This window comes from Lampris incognitus, chromosome 16 (assembly GCF_029633865.1).
Source record: "Lampris incognitus isolate fLamInc1 chromosome 16, fLamInc1.hap2, whole genome shotgun sequence".
Classification (NCBI taxonomy): domain Eukaryota; kingdom Metazoa; phylum Chordata; class Actinopteri; order Lampriformes; family Lampridae; genus Lampris; species Lampris incognitus.
In genome coordinates this window covers 24,728,700-24,750,521 of record NC_079226.1, presented here as the reverse complement: position 1 = coordinate 24,750,521, position 21,822 = coordinate 24,728,700, and positions in this window count along the sequence as shown.

The window sequence follows — 21,822 nt, the reverse complement described above, 5'->3', positions numbered from 1 at the left end:
CAGACATACAGACATACAGACATACAGACATGCAGACATATGTGTTATACTACTGCTGTATCACACCAGGTGCTTAAATATTGTTAGAATATACACATTCTTTACCAGTATAAGAGTCTGTACATGTTTTTTTTTTTTTTGCCATGTAATCAAAATGCATTGGACTGTTTTTTCTGTAACATTTATGACTCTAATATACAATTAAAATGTGTGTTTTAATTGTATATTGTCACATACCACCGGGCCTTGTTTCACAAATTCAGTCATTAATGCCATTTGTCAGAAAGGTATGAACAGATAAATACAAATAGCATTACTGGGTCAAATACAGGAAGAAAACAATGTGGCTTCCATTACCTTCATAATGTGAATAAATGAAAAACACATTTATACACTATTTCCTTTGTTTTTGGTGAGGCCAGAGTGGTATTAGCTGAGACAATTTAATGGCAGATGATATCTGGTTATATTATTAGATCATTAGTTGAGAGGGGTGGTGGGGGGCAAGAGCGGGAGAGTAAGACAGAGGCAGAGAGATACAGATAGGGGACATAAAAAAGAGAAATCTATTTTGTGAGACTGACGACTTACAGAAAAGAACTTTGCTCCTCCGATATATCCAATCTTTCCAAGTCTATCTTCCATGACTTCTTCAGGACTTTTCCTACAATTTGAGCTTGGACAAGTTGGATTGTGACATTTAATGGCTCACTATGAATCTTTTAAAATGATTCACTCAAAATGTCCCCCCGTCTCTGTCTCTCTCTCTCGCTCTCTCTCTCACACACACACACACACGTACACACACACACACACACACACACACACACACACACACACACACACACATATGCTGGTCCGCCACACACCTTACGTGTATATTGGCTGTTTCACCTCTGCACCAGGGCATGTCAATATTAAATACCCAGATGATTCTACTTTGATCTCTTTTGAACCGTGAGGATAACTTGTACCGATACAAAGTTAATAGGCTTATTGACCAGTGTGATAAGAACTTTGTTATTGTCAATGTGGAAAAGACGGAGGAAATAATGTTTCACCTCCCACATGATGAGCGCCGCTCTCCAGCGCTGATTCATAATAACAGGATCAAGCAGGTCTCATCCCACAAGTATCAGGGGGTTTATGTAAACTCCACTCTACTCCTGACCTTATATAAATATATTGATTATATCTTATGCAAAATAGATGAATGTATTTATTATTTCATAAGCGAAGACCGTTTTGAGCAAGTGAGCAGATTTTATCATCCTACGGCTGTGTCATTCAACGCATGGTGCATTGTGGGATAGGGGGCTGGTGTATGGGACTGTCAGGACAACTCATATTGGGGTTATTCAGACTTCCCAACACATTTGCTAGGACCGAGGGTCCACTGGGAGCACAGTGGCAAATGCTGAGATTGACAAATAACATCGGTGGGGACACCTTCCATGTGTTACACCCAGAGTAATGCCAGATTATGTCCCACAGAAGATTTAAGTATCTTTTTATTCCATTTCAATGCAACATCTAACAGATCTATAGATGCCTATGAGGCCGTGAGGTACCTTTTACTTCCGTTATGATGTGGAGGATCTGACGTTGGTATTTGGATGTGACAGATGTGGCTAAGTGAAACTGTGCTGCTGTGGATGAAAGACATATTTCTGAGCAGTCAGGCAGCTAAGTGTCATTGTATTGTATTATACCACATCATATCCAACAGTATTGTATCATTTCATTTGTATGTTCACAATAGTCTGTAATTATGGTCTGTCCACATCTTCAAAATAGTTTGTATGCTAAAATAAACCACCCCTATTCACATAATTACATTTACTATTTAAATAAGTTTTCTTTCCTTGCAATATTTGATGTGAGAGAAATCACACCAGAACTCAGCCTGTAAAACATATTGAATATTGAGGTTAATGACCATACGGCAATAATGAACAGTTTATATAAAATAGAAAGATGCAAGTTCAAGCTGCCAACAGTCATATGTCCCTGTATTCAGGGTGCTAAAGAGATTAGAGCCACTTGTTAAAAACGTAACTGACACTGTTACCTAGCACACAATGATGCCTTTATGGATCCTCTCTTACTTCCTGTGGCTAAAGGAAGACGTCTGTTAATTTCACCACTCCCTAGGGCAAGACTCTCAGGCTCTCTCCCTCTCGCTCTCTCCCTCTCTCTTTCTCTCACTCTCTCACGCTCTCCCTCCCCCTCTCTCTCCTTCCCTCTTTCCCTCTCCCCCCCCCCCCCTCTCTCTCTCTCTCTCTCTATATATATATATATATATAAATAACCTTCAGAGAATTTCAGTCTATTCGTGTTTTTTCAGACAGCTTGCGTCCAGAGAGAGCATGACTGAAAAAAAGTGAAATCACAAATCATTATTAGCAGCACCTTTATTCTGTATTGACTCCAGTACGATCACATGCATTTTGCATTTTTCATGATCAAATTAAAGCAAAGGGTGAATATTTTAGTAGCACTCTTTCGAAAACTACAGCCGATGTTATTGTTATTATTATTATTATTATTATTATTATTATTATTATTTTGTTTTTGCTTCACTGTTAGTACCATATTATGTACTGTCTGTTCTCTGCCTGAAATTGTGGTAGATAATCACCCATTACCTTTCACATGGGTGCCACACAGTTGTTAAAAGACTAAATGAAAATGAAAATGACAGGAGGCTCTGTTCTGTGTAATGGCTTGCAAAAAAAAAAATAGAGCTTAGGGGTTTCTTATTATGCGTCAAAAATTCGTATTATTCAAATGAAATGAACAAAATCCACAGATAAAAAGAAAGAAAACCACAAATGCCCTCCAGCTCAATAAGGAGAAAATTACATGAGGCAAATGTGACAAAACGTTTTTGTGTGAAATTTGTAAATTTAGGTGCATTTGTATGGAACCTCTAATCGGGCTCTGCCGTAGCAATGTCGGAAACCACATCGCTAGTAAAAACAACACCATTAGTTGCTGCTGGAGATAAGACGGTACCATCAAATGTAGCAGAGTGATTCATGTTGCGTTTTCCCAACTGCTGTACAGCGTAGCATTCACTTCATTTAAACCAAACCTTTGGTTCGAGAAAGTAGGTGCTTGTTTCTAAGCCTGTCTCTGCCTACTCACATTTTGAGCAAGATGAACAGAGGGGCGTAGATGAAGAAGACAGTGATGGTGGTGTGTGTGGTAGACTGAAGTTGGTGGTGCTGCAGTCCAACTTCTCAGACGTGTACGCAGACGGTTTAGTTGGCTGATGCCGATATCAAACAGGTGCATGAAGCATCGATGCCCCCATATTAAGCAGGCAGATCATAGAGGAGGTTGCTCGTAATGTGCATAGATTTTCTCACTCAAAGCCACCATGTGATGCATCTCAGGAATCAGGAACACTTTATTTGTCATTTTGTTTCCCCAGCTCATGGCAGTGCAACACAAAGACAAAAACACATATCCCAAATTTACATGTAAGGACCTCTAAAATCTATTGTACATACTTTGTGGTACTTTATTTACCAGCATGCTTTGTGTCTTGGATATTTCCTATGTTCTTGTGGGTTTCTAAACATGTGGACCAATGGAATGTATTTGTTCTTTGTATTTTTATTTGAAATTTGTTATTAGCCAATGATGTGGTGTGAAGTTGTTATGCCCACATAATCGCGAGGTTCGCAACGGTCAATCTCCTCATGGAAAGGGAGGAGTTGGAGATTCCAAGCGAGACTCCAAGGAGAGACGTCCATTTTTTTCTACTGCTCCGTCTCAGTACCCGTTTCGCGGAGACTTTATACACAGCCCGTGTACTAGGCCCGCATTTGAGTTGAGGAGTGTTGCGATTGGCCCGGGGTCATATGCTTGCTGGTGGGGTTTGTTTTAGTCCGATTATTTTGTTTATGCCCCATAGCCAGTGTCGCCGCTAGCTAGCTAAGTGGATCTAGCATCCAGTGCTAGTGTGTTAGCCGACTAGAGTTGTGGAGGCTAGCCAGAAGTCATCGGGCTGCGCTGGACGGTGATCTAACTAGGGGAGCCGCTCTGCTCCATTCCTGGGACCTGTCTGCTGTTCAAAGAGGCTTCATCTGCTCTCCGGCGCTGGGCCCACCGGAGGACCACTATCGTCGCCAGGGTTGTCTGAACATTGCAACCTGTGGCCATCTTGCGGGTGGAGGCCGCTACCGGGGAGCCGACACCTGCCAGCTGCTAGGCTAGCACTACGCCTTCCATCCTCTGGACTGCACACAGCCTCCCGGTCGAGGGAATGATGGGTTGTGAGTAACCCGAAAATTTCATTTATACTAACACACACACACACACTTTTATCTTGTCGCCCGGGCATCGTAGCGGTGGCTGCCTTGCCCTCCGCTCAGAGAACTGCTTTAATGTGCACCAACGGGCCCCAACGGAAAGCACCGGGTATTTTTGTGTTCTTTTGATACTTTCTTCCTGTTTACTGTGACCGGTTGTCACACCCTGTGTAATTTCAATTAATGTTTATTTAATCAACAATACTACACTCGTGTGGTACTCTCTCTCTCTCTCTCTCTCTCTCTCTCTCTCTCTCTCTCTCTCTCTCTCTCTCTCTCTCTCTCTCTCTCCCTCTCATTATTATCAAATAAATCCTATTATTATTAATTATGTGTCGGGTGTATTGGCAGCTCATTTTCCGCATATGCAAAGCCTAGGTTACTTATAGAGTGCTGGTAATGAGCTTGTACAGTAATTCAGTACACAGCAGGGTTATAAGATCTGCATTAACCACATGTTTGCTTAATTCCGGGAAGATACACCATTCACTAGCCTTAGGTAGGTGTAGTATTTTCACAGTGGAGGCACCGCGCTACTAAATTTATTATTATCTTGGTTAATTATTTCTATTATCAATTATCACTAATATTGTCATTAGTGGCACTACCCTACTAGTACACAGGAGGTTCAACCAGCTCACCATTCCACCGCTGAGAACTCAGGAACCGGTTGCGCTATTGATTTGTATTGTAACACTTTAGTAACTGGTAGCATTAGGCTTTTGTCTTGTTTAAATGTGCTTGGCGTTGCCCGCCAGTGAAAAAGGGGTTACATACAAGAACACATATATCAAACTCACTGTCCAAGAGAACAAACACCAGCTAGGATGACTTGGAGCTGCCGGTCTGCATGGGTTAGTAGTTAGCTTAGCCCGTCCCGCTTCCGCGTCCTCTCAGACCACCGTTGGTGTTTCCTCCTCAGGCACAGCCCCAGGGAGGGCTGTGGTCCCTGGGCCCACCAGATGTAGCAGACCAGGCTCCCCCAATTGATCCAACGCCAGCTCTCCCAGCCAGACACCTTCAACACACTTCCCCGCACTCCACACGACGAAACCAAAAACACAGTCAACGCCAGGTGAGGCCGCCACCAGACCACCCTCAGTGTTATCGGAACTGCCGGTCTGCATGGGCTAGCAGTTAGCTTAGCCTGCCCCACTTCCGCGTCCTGTCAGACAGCCCTCAGTGTTTGCTCTTTGGGTGCAGCTCCGGGCAGAGCCGTGGTCCCTGGGCCCACAGGATGCAGCAAACCAAGCTCTCCCAGCTGATCCAGCGCCAGCTCTCCCAGCTATCAAACAAAGACAAAAAACTTAGATACAGACGTGGACAAAGACCCTGCATGGATGGTACTGGGTGAGGCTGCCTCAAACATGAATTTGTGCCGCCATCTCATTGAATTCATAATGAGGACGTTCAGTTCTACCATCCAAGGTCAATTTCAACATGTTTTTAGCTAACAATAGAAGGTTAAAAAAGGTTCACAATCCCCTTTAACATAGTTTGGTAGATAATGGCAAATAACCAGCTAAATATTCCTCAACTTCTGCAAATCAGAGAAAATATGGGGTAATATAGCTATAAATCGGTTAAAAAAGATTGCTAATGAACACCCTTGTTTATGAATAACTGTAAATGACTTGACTGAAGTAATGTCAGTGACAAAGACAAAAATCATGGCAAGCTATCATTCAATAAATATGCCCGTGTCACTGTTCTGCAAATGCAGCACTAATCAAACATCTGAGCCCGCTACTGAAACAATCAATCTCCAATTGTTGGTTGTACTATATGAGTTTATTTAAGTTAAAATGAACCCCCAGTCTCTCACCTGCTGCAACACAAACCTCACGCAACAAGTTTATAATATCTAAAGTAATGAGTAAAAAGCAACATGACGATAAATACGCATCCAAGCGGCTGAAACTAGCCCGTGCAAGCATGCATCTACAGGCAAGCTGCCAGTTTATGATAAATCATGGTCATTTCGAGGAAGTATCCACATCTAACATAATAAATAAGTTCACATTGCTTCATCACTTTAACTTATCCATGAGTTGAGGCGGTGTGGCCGATGAAGAGGCACAGGCATTTATTCAAAAAGTGGTGATGAAAGCCGGCTTTTGAAAGTAATTTCGGACCATGGAGTTGTCCACGGTCAATAATTTATACATTCATTCATACATTAATTTTGCAGGTTTAATCTGTAACTTGAACATGACCCTAACTTCACTTGTTTCTGTACCTTGTGAAAAGTTGAATCATCCTCTTGTGAAATTTATAATATGATTGTTTTATGCAGAGGAAGAGCGGTTTGATCTTATTTTGTATGCAGTATAGAAATAAGATTCAATGACTGACCAAAACTTTCCCAGACATTTTTTTTTCATTTTTCCCAAGTTGTCCATAGATGGAAATACTGGTCTTTCCCGGTTTTCCAAATTCCAGATTTTTCAGCTGCGACAGCACATGGTGGGAACTAGCTGCACAGAGACTGCTGTGTGATACTGATTTGACATCTTAACATCTGTGGAGAGGCGCTGAGCATCCAGTTGAAAAACTGTCTTACTTTTCTTTTTCTAATCCTTAATCAAAATCACACGTAACATCTGCATCTGCCCACCTTTACCTTCACCTCCCTATATCCAAGTCCAACCCTAGCAGCTCGTGCAGCATCAGGGCATGATGAGGTCATCACATCCGTTCACTACATAACACAAGGTCAAGGGGTAGCCGACCAAGTTAGCGAGTGTAAGAGAGCTAAAAAATCTACTGCAAATGTTCCACTCCATGTGATCACTGGGACCTTGGTTCAAAGCCAGGGCTTAATGTAATTCTCTGGCACAACAGGATTTGTATCAGGCCCAAAAGGGTCAGTGAGGTTAAGAGCCGCTAAGTAGTAGTGTTTAAATCCTTCCTAAGCTCAGCCACCACAATGCAAGGCCCCCTTTGCTACCCTGGACTCATTTCACCTCAGGGTGTGGTCTGGACAATTGGAAAGGCAAAGGGGAAGGCTCGGGCATATTCACACATACTCACGTGGGCTTATTCACACACACACGCACGCACGCACGCACGCACACACACACACACACACACACACACACGTGCAAACACAGATACAGACATACAACCTCCTGCCTCCATCTGGAATCACAGGAACTGACTAAAAATTTTGTCAAAATCATGGCTGATTTGACTTTTTTTGCAAAAATGTACAGAAGGTGCAGTAGAGTATAGGGAATGCTTTTAATAAGTTTTTTTTTTAAACGAGTGTCCCCAACACAATTTTGCACTGGTGATCTAGCCATTTGCTTTACGTTATTACTTATTTTCAGGGTCCCGGTGGGTGGAAACAATTCCAGCACACTTTGGATTGAAGGCAGAGGAAGGACTTCAGACAGAATGTCCTCATTTCTGCAAGTGAGAGATGTTCTCAGATCAGCATTTGATACCTTGACCTTATTAGTCTGACTCTAAGTCTAACCCTCATCCTTCTAACACCCGTTTTTAAAATCCATGGATCTGATTGGATAAATGATATGACAGTCCAGGAACGACATGTCAAACGCTGATCTGAGAACAGAACATTTTTCTCTTACAGAAATTTCACAAGAATTACGTTGTATTCTAATATATGTGACAATAAAGTTGAACTTGAAATCAGGAGAACCCACCCGGCCAGGTCAGCAGTTTATTGCAGGGCAAACACGCAGACGCGCTCAAATTTATAGCTACTACTGCTACTTTTGGCTGCTCCCGTTAGGGGTCGCCACAGCGGATCGTCCGTTTCCATCTCTTCCTGTCCTCTGCTGACGAACAAATGATTTTCTTCGCTTCACCTGGCAGGCGTGTCTTTCAGGCGCTGGACGGAAACCCACACAAACCCAAAGTGCAGTGCTGAGTGATAAACAACATTTTGGTTGATTTTGGATGTTTAAAAAACAAATCGAATGACATCGGTTCAAACCGAAGCTGCGTTTTTTTAAGCAGTCACACTGGCCACAGTCAAAACTTATGTTAAAGAATGAAATCAAAATCAAAATCGAAATTGATTTCCAAAATTGAATTGAAATCGAAAAACACTATTTGCTTTGCACTAGGAGTGGGGGACCTCCTAACAGAAGGGCAGATATTTATCCATAGACCCTGTTGCCCCGAGGCCGATGCTAACTGATGCTAACCACTAAGCTACTGTCCTCCTGAACCCGTGATGCTGGTTGCAAAGAAACACAGATGTGCTTAGAATAGTTCAAACAGGAGAGACATAGTGAATGAAGTAAAGACAATGTTTATTATAACAGATGATGTAGTGGAAATGAATACATGCCAAGAAATTCTTTGGCGCTTAGACTCAACAGGAAGATTTTTAAATTGAGAGGCATCAGCCCTGAGGAGCAGCATAATAAATCCCCACATGGAGTCCAGACACTGCTGGTGGTGGCTGATGACTTCTGCTGAGATGATAAGGCTGATAAATCTGCGAGGACTATGCAGTGATGGGGAGGTGGAGGGGCACGCATAACAGCAGCACGAACGCACTAGAAGTGGAGAGAGAAACATATTTAAAAAAGACAGCAGCAAGGTGATAGTGTAGCAAGAATTCAGGGGGCAGCCGGGAATCAACCTGCACCATGGGCGGGTTGTGGACTCGCTAGCCCTCGGCTAATGGGTCGGAACCTTTACATAGTTGACTGGTTAGCCAAGGGCTAGCGAGTCTACACAGCCGTGGTCGTTACACTGTTACACTACCCCACTCCTTCCGGAAGCGCTTCAGCAGACCAACTCCCTCCCGCCTCTGAGCGCATATGCGTCCCACCACTGGCACCAATGTGGCGAGAATTCAGGGTCACGCTAACCGGTCAACTAAAGGGTCCGACCCTGTTAGCCAAGGGCTAACAGTCTACACATCCGTGATCGTGATCCAATAGCACACCTGTGTGCTATTGGATAGATGAGAACAGGTGACGTGATCAGTTGATAACTCAATTAACAACCCCACACAATGACAGCAAGGGAACATATGAGTTAGCATGCGTGAGAGATGAGGATGGCAGGGTGAAATAAGGAATATAACTACATGCCTATGCATGCAAAAGATAGTCTTCCTGATTGAACTTTTTTGCTAAAGCTCCATTATTCAGCTTTCTTTGGACATCAGAATCAAGCAGGTCAAGTCATCAAGCGTGTTGACCGCGGTTGTGATCTTTTTAAGGACATGGGCTTGTTGCTCCGAGGACAAAGGGTCACCATGCATTAGTGCAGATCGGGTCCAGGATTGAGAGGGTGCGCCAGTGCCTCTAATACCCTCAGCACTGCGGAAGATGTTAAGGACAAATTTGAATAAGCTGCTCTACACTGTTAGCGAATATTAGTTATATATGAGTTTGAAGACCAGCAGCACTTTGTACTATTTCACAGCATTTCTACATTGTGGATTCCCTTCAACATTTTACTATGTGACAAGGTAAAACACTTGGGATGCTCTTACCTTAGCTGGCCGCAATACCGCACATGCTGCAGCAGCTTTATCCACAACATATTTACACTGAACGTGTGGAGTCATCAAACAATTTGAAGTGATTTGCTCATTTATACACAAATTTACTCTCAAGCTGATTAAAAAGACATTTTAGAGTGCCTTTCTAAACTCTACCCCCGTGGTTGTGATTGTTTACCCGGCTCTGATTTACCTCAGATGAACCAAAGCATTTGGCTGCGAGTGGTTGTGGGCTAAAGACAGAAAGGGATTGAGAGAGCGAGAGAGAGAGAGAGAGAGAGGGAGAGAGGGAGAGCGAGCGAGCAGCGTGAGGTTGATTTATAATTAGGGTGAATGTCCGTTGAATAACCTTGCTCTTGTGGTGATGGCTCCATTTTACAGAGTGGACGCTTTACTTGTCTGAAGTTCAAATGAAATTTGAGGCAAAGAACATCTTCCTGCATCTGAGGTCATTTTAACTTTGATACAGATTTCAGCATTACGCTCATACTGTAGCCTGTCCTATTCTTATCCTAACAGAGGGTGTAAGCCTTTGTAAGTCATAATCATTTGTCTAATTAATCATACGTGAGTAACACAATTCATAAATTCCTATAAAATCACATATTTCTATACAAGACAGACATCTATTATATAATTTAATAAATTGAATAATCTTTTGGGATTGGAATTATACGTGCTCTCCACACACACACAAACACACACACACACACACACACACGCAGAGCATTGATATCAACAACCATTTCCACAATTTTTGCAACTTTTTTTTTTGCAAGCAAATTGTATTTGGTATATTTATATTCAAGCGTTTCTGAGTTTTGGATTTTCTGTGTCAACATTTGGAACAAGCACCCGAGCTCCACACATACATACATCTCCACAGCTGGTAAATAATGTGGTGTATTATTGTTTAAAATGTAGAACATGAACCTCAAACATCCTCATTTGTTGTTCACTGAATAATGCTGAGTAGGAAGGGTTGGTTGATTTCCGATGAAAAAAAGCCCCAAACATCTTACAACATCATGAGTATGTGACTTCCCATTAACCAAAGCTGTGGGCGTGTGATGAGTCAAACAGCCGGATGTTTCTGTCACTCATATTGCTGAAGGTAAAAGAGAAACAACAATAATATTGCTAATGAACAAACACTAAATAATAACTAGGAAGTAAGGGTGCAAACATTTCCAAGAGCCTCATTCATGTCGATCTTTGTTCTGGAGAGTAAGACGGATTTTAAGAGAGCCAAGTGTCTCTTTCCACTGACTGGCACTTTGTTTTCTAAACCTTGATTTAGACGGGTCATAATAAGCTGCACCGAGTCCCGGCTGCAGTACAAATGAAGAGAGGCCACACTGCAAGACATCTCCGAGGTCTTCATTCAGCCCCAGCCGATCACAAAACGACACCAGCAGTTTGTTTTTCACTCAGTGCTGGACCCTGACCCATATCACGCCATCTCTCAGGCCAGAGAGCCATCTGAACGTCACGTTATTATCAAAGTCTCTTTTCCTTTAGTGGAAAGGAACCGTCCTTAAAATAAACTAGGGACTAATAATACTTGAGAGGTGTGGAGTTGTGATGGCAGTTGCAGCGCAGTCCCTCCTACTCATCTCCATGTGCAAGACGTGTTCATCGTGTCTTCCCGCTATATACAGTATGCTGAACTGGCACAACCTTAGTACACAAGATCCTCACATGCCTGGAGGTTTTACTTTTACCTGATTTAGCCCATGTGAAAAACAAGGCATTGTCATCCCCCCCCCCCATGCAATGAAAGCAACATGAGTGATTACGGCTGTCATATTCTTCTCTAGCCACTGCCATCTGTGGATTCTGCATGTTGTGCTTGGCAGGCTCCTGGCTTTCAATGCAGACTGTTTGTGGATCAAACTTTGCTTCATCATGTACAGCTTGCCTGCAGGGCACTCCTGCCATTAAACCTGCAGTTAAAATTTATCTTTTTCTAATTGCCCTGTGATTTTCCGTTTAGTTCTCATGATGTTGCCGGCCGCCCCATTTCATCTTTTAAACTTATCAACTCTCCACTGCCCACGATAACTCTGATGTCAGCATAGAGACTCTAATGACCCAAGGAGAAAGCAGGTATGTATGTTATGCCATTGTACATTCTTACCTTAACTCTTTCATACCACCCAAGATGTTTGTCTGCTGTATACACGCTTTTTTCTGTTTTATCAAGTCCCAAGTGTAAACAGCTAGCCATTGTTTAGCGGTAATGACAGGTTGTGTTTCTGTTCCTGTTGGGACAAGTTTTCAGTAATAGCAGAGAAGACTTGAGTATGGGTGTAATGGTGATGCAATCCATATGAGGAACAGCTGACTGCCGCCAGCATCGCCAGAGTGGTCTTGAACATAGTGGTGAGTGTCCCCAACATAATTACAGCTCTTATACAACTGTTAACGCTGCATACGTGCCATCTGGAAAGAAGTACACCTCAGAGGAAAAAGAAGGAGAAAACAGTGAAGTTCACAAACTTGCTTGCTGGATACCGAAAAGGTGCACGATAACACCAAACCGTACTTTGTAGTGGCTAGTTCAAAATCAAGCCATTAAGTGGAAATTGATAGACGTTGTTTTCCATGCCCCCCCCCCTACCACCACCACCACCACCACCACCACCACCTTTTTCTGTCCAGTTGTACCTGGCCAATCACCCGGCTCTCTGAGCCATACCAGTCGCTGCTCCACACCTTCTGCCGATCCGGGCAGGGCTGCAGACTACCACATGCCTCCTCCGATACATGTGGCGTCGCCAGCTGCTTTTTTTCACCTGACAGTGAGGAGTTTCACCTGTTTGCCTGTTCCCCGCCATTCCCCCCAGTTCCCGCTCCGCTGCAAGCAGGCGCCCCGACCGACTAGAGGAGGCGCTAGTGCAGCGACCAGGACACATACCCACATCCAGCTTCTCACCCGCAGACACGGCCAATTGTGTCTGTAGGGACGCCCGACCAAGCCGAAGGTAACACGGGGATTCGAACCAGGATCCCTGTGTTGGTAGGCAACGGAATAGACTGCCACGCCACCTGGACACCCCTGTTTTGTTTTGTTTTGTTTTGTTTGTTTTTTTGTTTTGTTTTGTTTTTTTATGTTTTTGTCTTTCATACAACGCTGTGATGATAACTCAGGTTGTTGACCTGAATTCTTGCTATCGATGCCCATTTTGTGCCCCTGCAGATGTCCATCCCCACATTGCCTCGGCTCAGGTCTCAGTTTGAGGTCCGAATAACAGCACCAATGCATGTGTGCAACCTCAGATGTTCCACTTCCGTTTGACTGCTTACTTCTCACCCGGGATAAGCTTAAACATCTCTTTGAAACTTTCAGTAACCACCAAAGATGGTCTTCATTAAAATGCTTTTTCATCTCAAATTGATAAATGATGGGATTGAATGTGTGAGGATCTGAGAATAAAATGTGAAGAACGTTATGTGCCGGTTTGAACATGTATACCACATGGGTGGGAGACAAGACCCGTAAAACTGCACATGTCAAGAAGACAGGCTCGTGTGTGGGAGGAGTGCACACCGATCACCATTAGTCCTTATTATGACAACCAAATACAGCTGGAAAAAAAAAGGTGAACTGCAAAGTCAATATTTCAAACTGATAACCCCTTTGCGGTGAAACCCAAACTATGAGAGGTTACAAAGGGGTTTGGTGATTCAATGCATGCTGTCTGCAGTGATGTTTGTTGTGGAAGGCACTCCAAATGCAATATAACAACAGTATTCCCATTACAGTGGTCAGAGATGAGCATTAGCATTCGAGATAAGCCTGTGTGAGCTGGCGTTATTGGCAGCAAGTGATGCACAAATAGTGTAAACATCATTTTCTCTGAAGAAAAACTGGAATACAGCCTGGTGAAATGGCTGCACAGCAGATGACTCGCCAGTTGTCTCTGACGTCATATATTCTCAACATGACTTATACTTATATGGCCAAAAACCAGCATATCATACATTGCAAATATTTAATTTACATACACTTTTGCAGTAAATAATGTAAAGAACTCCACCCAGGTGAGATTGAATGGTGTTTTTTTTCTTCAGATGAGTATTAATTTTAAGTAGATGTTCAGGTGTTATAAAAAGCACTGCTCATTCATTCCCATCTTGCATTATTAGATAGCTGCTGAAAATCAAAGTGCTTAGCAAGAATCTTAAAATTAAGTTAAAAATTAAGTTTCCTTTATTAATCCCCTTGGGGAAATTCAGTTATTGCAAATTAACCCATCCTAGCTAGGAACAGTAGGTTGTCGCCTTCATGCAGCACCCGGGGACCAACTCCAGTTCTTTTCCCATTGCCTTGCTCAGCGGCACAGACAGGAGTATAAACCCTAACATGCATGTTTCTTTTGATGGTGGGGGAATCCGGAGCACCCGGAGAAAACCCACCACAGACACGGGGAGAACATGCAAACTCCACACAGAGGACGACCTGGGATGACCCCCAAGGTTGGACAATCCCGGGGTTCGAACCCAGGACCTTCTTGCTGTGAGGTGACAGCACTAACCACTGGGCCACAGTGCCGTCCAGTTAGATAACTAATCAAGGGATGACCCAAGTGAAACCCAGTAAAATTGCTTCCTTCCATGTGATTTACACCCAAACCAAAGTGACTACAACTCAGGACAATTTCATTTCATGCAACCTAGTTTGGCTTCAACATGAACAGATGGCAATGAATTGTAGGGGTGGTCCAGAGTTTTTGCAGACCCTGTGTGGCCCTCAGTGTGATTTGCAGTGGAAAACATGATTCACACATTTTAGAGAAAATAAAGCGCATATATTAAACAGCTGTAATTTGTGACCAAATAGCTAGTCATTTGGCGATAAACTCATGACTCATAGGACTCGGAAACATGTTATCTTCAGTGATGATAAAAAGGGAATTACATTGTGCTTTAGATAGTTCTCGATGGGAATGTCAGGCCTACATGAAATGTGATCGTGTTGTACACGACACCTCCGGTCCAACTCTTCTTTCCATCGGCCATAGGGGATTTCCAGTTTTAAGACTGTATTTCAGTTTACCATTGTAAGTTTAAAACATCACCTCGTATTTTATAGAAGAGGTTGTAATCAGGGTTCAAAATTCGTTGTTTTTAGGGCAAAGCAACTTTGCCTTGGATGACACCTACTTTTACCAGGGCACCAAAGCAATTAGCCAGGGCACCAAAGGCATCACAACCAAAGGCATTACCAGCTAGCCGAGGAATGTCTTTGACATCCCCTATTCAGGAAATATTTTACAATGCTTCAGGATGTATATTATTCTTTCGCTGCACACTTACATAAAAATGCATTTTTGTGTGGGAGTTGACATGTACTAAAGTTAATGGCTGAAAAGCACAAGGAAGCTGATGTCTTTCTGATACCTCCAACCTCCCAGAGATTAAAGCTTCATGATAAAGATGGGTCAATCAGAGCAGGTCTTATGAAATTCAATGAAAGGTGATGCAACTTTAAACAGCAATATCCAACCATACAGACCAGGAAATAAACCACGACCTCAGTGATGTGGAAGGAGCAGAGTTTTATCACTTGGGAAGAAAAAAATAAAAATAAAAGGAAATATAAACATCATTCCAGGGTGATAAATACATGCTATGCATGATAAATGCATTTCGTGATATTCCCACAACCACATCCAACAAGACATGGGCTGTGGATATGCAGTCATTGATAAAAGAGATGATCAAAATAAACAAACAAAAGAAAGAAAGAAACAAAAAAACACCGTCCAATCATGTTTTCCTGCAGCGTAAAAAAAAAAAAGCCGGTGCTCATCACTTGATTCCAAACCTCTACATACCTGACTGAAGATAGGGAGATGGGGTGAGAATCTGGAAGGTGAGGAGTGATGGCTCTCCCATTTTCAGAGGGGTGAGACAGAATCAGAGCTTGCCAGGACAGACAGACTCTCTCAAACAGCTGATTAGATTACCCTGCCGGGGCTGTAGTGAGGCTACAGCTGTAGTAAAAGGCTTTAGGCTGCGGCTGCCACCCCGCCGTTTACCTCAGCTGCCCTCTCCTCTACCCCTCCTCTGTCATCCGACATGCTCCCTCGCTGCCCGCTGCAAGCAGGGCAACACCACCCCTCGTAGGCCAAAGCAGGCACGTCAGCCTTATAAACCCTGCAACGCTTCTGCTGATGTGATAGCCTCGATTTGATATGCTTCACTGATTTAAAAAGATGGGGGGGGGAAATCCCTTCCCGTCCTCTGGTTGGAAAGCAGCTCTTGTGGTTATTCTGGAGTCAATTCAGGTTAAGTATCCCCTCTCAAAGATACTGTGATGATATGGCTGCATGCAAGTTTGAATCTACACTCAGGTGAAGGTTGTGCTACACTTTATATATTGAATTAATGCATGTCGCATAGTGTAATGTCCATGCTATGTCACGGTAAAAGATTACTTCCAGCTGTTAAGGTTATGCCGGTGAATCAGAGAAAGTGTGTTGGTTAAATTGGAAGGAAATATAAATTTGTGGAGCTTAATGCTCCAAGGGGCAAGACTGTTGAGGTGGGGGGATGCAATGGTGAGAAATTTTTATTTGAAAAAGTTGTATTCTGAAAGTGGGTTCTCTTTACTCTACAGGGGTGCCATTTCAGGCCGATCATTGGTATTTTGTAAATGCCAGAGCACGGTGTCAGGATGCATCTTTGCCCCAAGTTTCATCCAAATTGGACGATTGGTGTCGGAGGTATTGCACATGACAGAAAGACACTTCACCACACACACACACAGGCACACACACTGTGCATAACTGATAGCCCTCCTGCACCAGACATTAAGTGGCATTCATTCCCTCCTTGTTATCTGGCACCGACCTCCATGTTCCCTAAGGAGATAATTGAGTTAATATAGTTTTAAGCTGTGTAGTTAGTATTTAGTAGACTAATATTGACTTGTCAAAACTACCTGCACTATCGCTAATCCTCATTTTGCAAAGATGGACATTATTTTACTTCTTCGCTCACTTGACATCCATAGAGTCACAGGTACTGTCATCATACTCTTCTCTTGTTATGTGTTCACTCTTAACACTTCTTCTAGTCTTACCACTTAAGAGCCGACTCCTTTGTCTTGGCATCAATAAAACCTGAACATGATCAGTAGTGTTATTAATGAACTAGCACAATAATCAATATGTGACTAGCACATAGTGAAGACTCACTATGTGCAGGTTTTCCCTCTGTGATATTAATAGCTCATTTTTTAAAAGAAGATTTCTATTACACCCCACATTCCTTTAGTCCCCTGCTTACTAAACTTAGATATTATCAGATAGTCTTATTTACCACAATATGATATGATGTGGTGTCCTGTGTTTTTATGTTGGCATCCAACCAAGTCAAATTCCTTATAGATGTGCAAAGCAGTATTTGGCAATCACTGGATACGCTTCTCAGTACGGTGAAACCCCAGAAATTTTTTTTCCTGTAATCGATTGTAAATCAACAGCCAAGGACTTTACTTGGGGCTAAGAGGCTTTTTGTTCATATCGAAGCTCGTAGTGTGTCTCACACTTTCCATGGTCCACTTTAAGTTCGGGGTCATGTTGGGCCAGTTAGAAGTCAATAAACAAACAAATTTTAAAGCATAAAAATAATATACCCCATTGCCTGTTGTTTGTAATCCTAATCTGTGGTCACTCTAATCTAAATCCGGGAAAGACTGCAGTGGAACGAGAAGCATTACGCAAAACGGCAAGATTACAAATCCTGACCATGATGAGTCAAGTGCCTTCATGCAGAGGATTTTCCATTGGCATTAAAATCAACGTAATACCATTAAATGCATTAAGAGCTAGTGTGACGCTGGACGCACACAAGAAGAAATCCAAAATTCATTTGTTAATATTTAAGATTTACTTTTGTTCTCTTTCAAGCGGCAGGGGTACTGGAGGTGGCAGTACAGCTGCTAATCTGCGCTTGTGTTAATGCACTCTGGCCTTGCTAGCAATAAGAAGTCATAGATCATCTCAGCAAGTTAACCCTTTCACTCTTTCATTGCCTTAACTGTGACCCAATGCCGGGTCACTCACAGCCTCACTCGACTATGACTCGGTCTTTACAAGCTAAGCTCTCAGACTCACGGTATTTTGTTTTTTTTTCTCCCCAATTGTACCTGGCTAATTACCCCACTCTTCCGAGCTGTCCCAGTCGCTGCTCCACCCCCGCTGCCGATCCGGGGAGGGCTGCAGACTAGGCCTGCACGATATATCGTTTATGCATCGTCATCGCGATGTGCGCATGTGCAATAGTCACATCGCAGGGCCTGCGATATTTTTCCTACTAGTATGTAGCCTAAGGTACTCAAACTCATGTCACACTGCAACATTTTTGCTCTGTCGACTTTCTTTTAGCAGCAAACTCTCAACACCCCTCACTCTGTTATTTTTTATTTCTTCTACTTCTTCGTCGCTCAACTCAGGCCCGTCTAGACACGTTGACGTTACCTAGCAACGTTAGTGCTACGCGTGCGCATAAATGAAGAAGACCAATCCACGTGTGTTCGGGAGAAATGAAAAATGGCAGAGCCAGAGAAAGGAGAGTTAAGGCCCAAACATACTCGGGCGGAACGTACGCGGAGCGGACTCCGCCGGACTAAAAGCGGACGTCCGCAAGCCCTGTGCGCGCAAAACTCAGATTTTACGACCGCGATGAGTCCGCGCCGCGCACCAGTGTCAGCAGCGCGGACTCATCGCGGTCGTAAAATTCAAACATCCAAACGGCAGATCGAAATCGCCAAAGCCATAACCTTTCATCTCGCCAAGGATATGATGCCACTCAACACAGTTACCAAAGACGGGTTTCAGAAGATGGTCCGCACACTCGACAAGCGCTACGCTATACCATCGCGGACCTATTTTTCCCAAATCGCAATCCCAGGGCTGTACGACAAATGCAAGGCAGAAGTAGACCGAGAGCTGGCACAAGTGGAATACTATGCAGCGACAACAGAGCCCCACATCAGTGCAATAGTCCACTTTATCACTGAAGAAGCTGAAATCTCGCTGTCTGCAAACCGCGTTTTTCCCAGAGGATCACACAAGTGAAAACATCGCAACAGGGTTAAGAGAAGCGCTGGCTGCTTGGGGGCTAGAAGAAACCCGACTAGTCTGCATCACAACAGACAACGCGTCAAACATGATCAGGGCGGCCGCTCTGAACGACTGGTTCAGGTCGCAATGCTTTGGCCACAGACTCCACCTCCTATAGCAAAAAGAATGAATGTGCATTATTGTGCATGCACTTTTTTACTACCCACGCCTTGTTTAATATAACGCAATATATCGTGCAATATATCGCAAAAGATTACATCGCCGCAATGCATGTTTTTGTCAATATCGTGCAGGCCTACTGCAGACTACCACATGCCTCCTCCGATACATGTGGAGTCGCCAGCTGCTTCTTTTCACCTGACAGTGAGGCGTTTTGCCAGGGGGACGTAGCGCATGGGAGGATCACGCTATTCCCCCCAGTTCCCCCTCCCCCCCGAACAGGCGCCCCGACCGACCAGAGGAGGCGCTAGTGCAGCGACCAGGAGACATACACACATCCGGCTTACCACCCGCAGACACAACCAATTGTGTCTGTAGGAATACCCAACCAAGCCGGAGGTAACAAGGGGATCCCCGTGTTGGTTGGCAATGGAATAGACCGCTACACTACCCAGACGAACCTCTCAGACTCATAGTGTTGATGTCATATTGCAGACAGAACCCTTAGAGGGAAATATCCCCCGTGGGCTTCAATAGCAGCCTGACTTGTTGTCAGTCGTCCCCAGTGTGGAGTAGAGAACAATAAACACAAACTGACCAGTTCCTCTTAGAGATAGTCAAGACCACGGTGATCTTACAATAGTAGCGTTATGAATGCTCAAATCTCAGACAAACCTGGCTTTATTGTTCATTTCCCCGAGGAAAACTGAATGGCAGGTACCCGTAGGCAGTGGAGCGAGAAATTAAAACTGCCCTTCACTTTTGGTTTTAATTTCAAAAATATTACCCAATTTTAGCAGGTTTAGTCACAAAATTGATAGGTACATTTGTATGTCTGGACACGTCTCCTCCATTTTATCATGCTTACAAGTATGCAAATGAGCAAATCTGAACATGTTTCTGTAAATATGTACTTCCTTCTCTACATCTGCTATTTATTTAGACAATGAATAATGCTATGTCGACTTTTGCTCTGTAAAAGTACTGATGTGCAGCCCATGAGACACATTTTCTTATTTCCTGCATATATGTGGGTAAAGGGTCAAGTTGCCCATGGATGCTGGTCCCAGACCAGTTTTCTACACTGTTTCAACACAGCTCCCATTTGCCGTTTTTTTTCCCCTCCCTCTAAATTGTTCAGATTTTCAGTTAGGTTTAGGCACTGTCTTCTAGTGGTTAAGGTTAGAGGAAGGGGTGAATTGAGGTTTAAGTATGACTTCTAGTGATGGAAGTTGGGATAAGGTTTGGGTTGAGGTTGGGTCAAATATTCAGTATAAGTCATGAATCTGGTCTGGGACCAGCATCCACAGGCGCCCTCCCCTTAGAGCACATGTATGCTGCTCTCCTGGCCTGTTAAAGAGCTGAACTTGCACAATAAATGATCAAAAATCAGTGTAGCAAGAATATTTTTCAAGCCAATAGGAGCTCTGTAACAACGTGAGGATGCTGCATTTTCATCTTGAATCGTTTTACTTAGTATGGATCTTATCTTTAATACAGTTTTTTTGCGGTATTACCTTCAATACATATTTGATTTGTGGCATTCTTATCCACATTGTGTTGTTTTCTGCTGCTACATACGACCTAGTTTTCCCAGAGGGATAATCAGAGTCCCATCTTTCATTATATCCTAAAGCATATGCCCCAAAATAAGTGTTTTGAGAAGAAGACAAGCTGAAGCGATATCTACTCAGCTGTGTTTGTGTTTGACAGCCCCCAGCTCCACTAAATGGGCTAAATGTCATTCTGTGTGACGTGTCCTTTTAAGACCCCTCCAAACTGCACCGTATTTCATCATCCGTGGATAATGATAGTCTGGTACCGATGAAAGGCCCATGTCATGGACACATTTTCCGATTGTGCTCAATTTTTGAGGGCAGCTGATTAAAAAGACAGCATAAAGTTCTGCCCATAGAGCACTACTATTGTTTGGCTGAGTTTGATAATATCATATAATGTATGTTCCGTAAGTCCACTAATGGGAAATTTTCATTTGTGGTTTTGGTTTATCTGCGGTTCTTAACATATTGAAGGAGTGTCGTTTAAGTTCAGCACTGGTTTGAAATGGGAAGCGGGGTTGTGAGAACATGGTAATGCTAATGTGACGTAAGGGACACAGTCTTAACTCTGAAACCCTTACAGACTCTCCTGGATGTATTATGGTGTGTTGTTGCCAAGCTATCCTCATCTGCCCTACCTGAATCATGGATGGCTCCAGGCCAGAAGAGACAGACTGTTGGAAGGAAAACCTGTCACCCTTCGGAATATCAAAGGCTGCCAAAACCAACCATACGCCAGCACATGTACAAATTGCCACATCCGCTGTTCTCTTGGCACTTACCTCCTGGGAGTGTCATTTTTGAAGGAGAAGAGATAAGAGCTTTCTTGGAAAAAGGGTGTTCTCAGTGTGTTTCTACACAATGTCTGTGCCTTGGGACCAGTAAACAATATTGTACAATGTGCATGTTGTAAATCACAATAAAAATGGTCGTTTATCTTAGCTACATTTCATTTCATTGAGTACACAGCATCTGCTGTCTTTACTATGCAATAAGTACACAATGAACCACTTGGTCAGAGTCATTTTGGCACTGATGTGTGGGTACGGTGTATTTCAACAGACAAAGGGCCTCGTAGCATATATTTACACAACATACACATTAATTTGAGGATTCCACTCTTAACAAGCAAAGCGGATCTGGGCAGGTGTCTGCAAAAAAAGCTCATCTCTGATCAGCTCAACTCCATC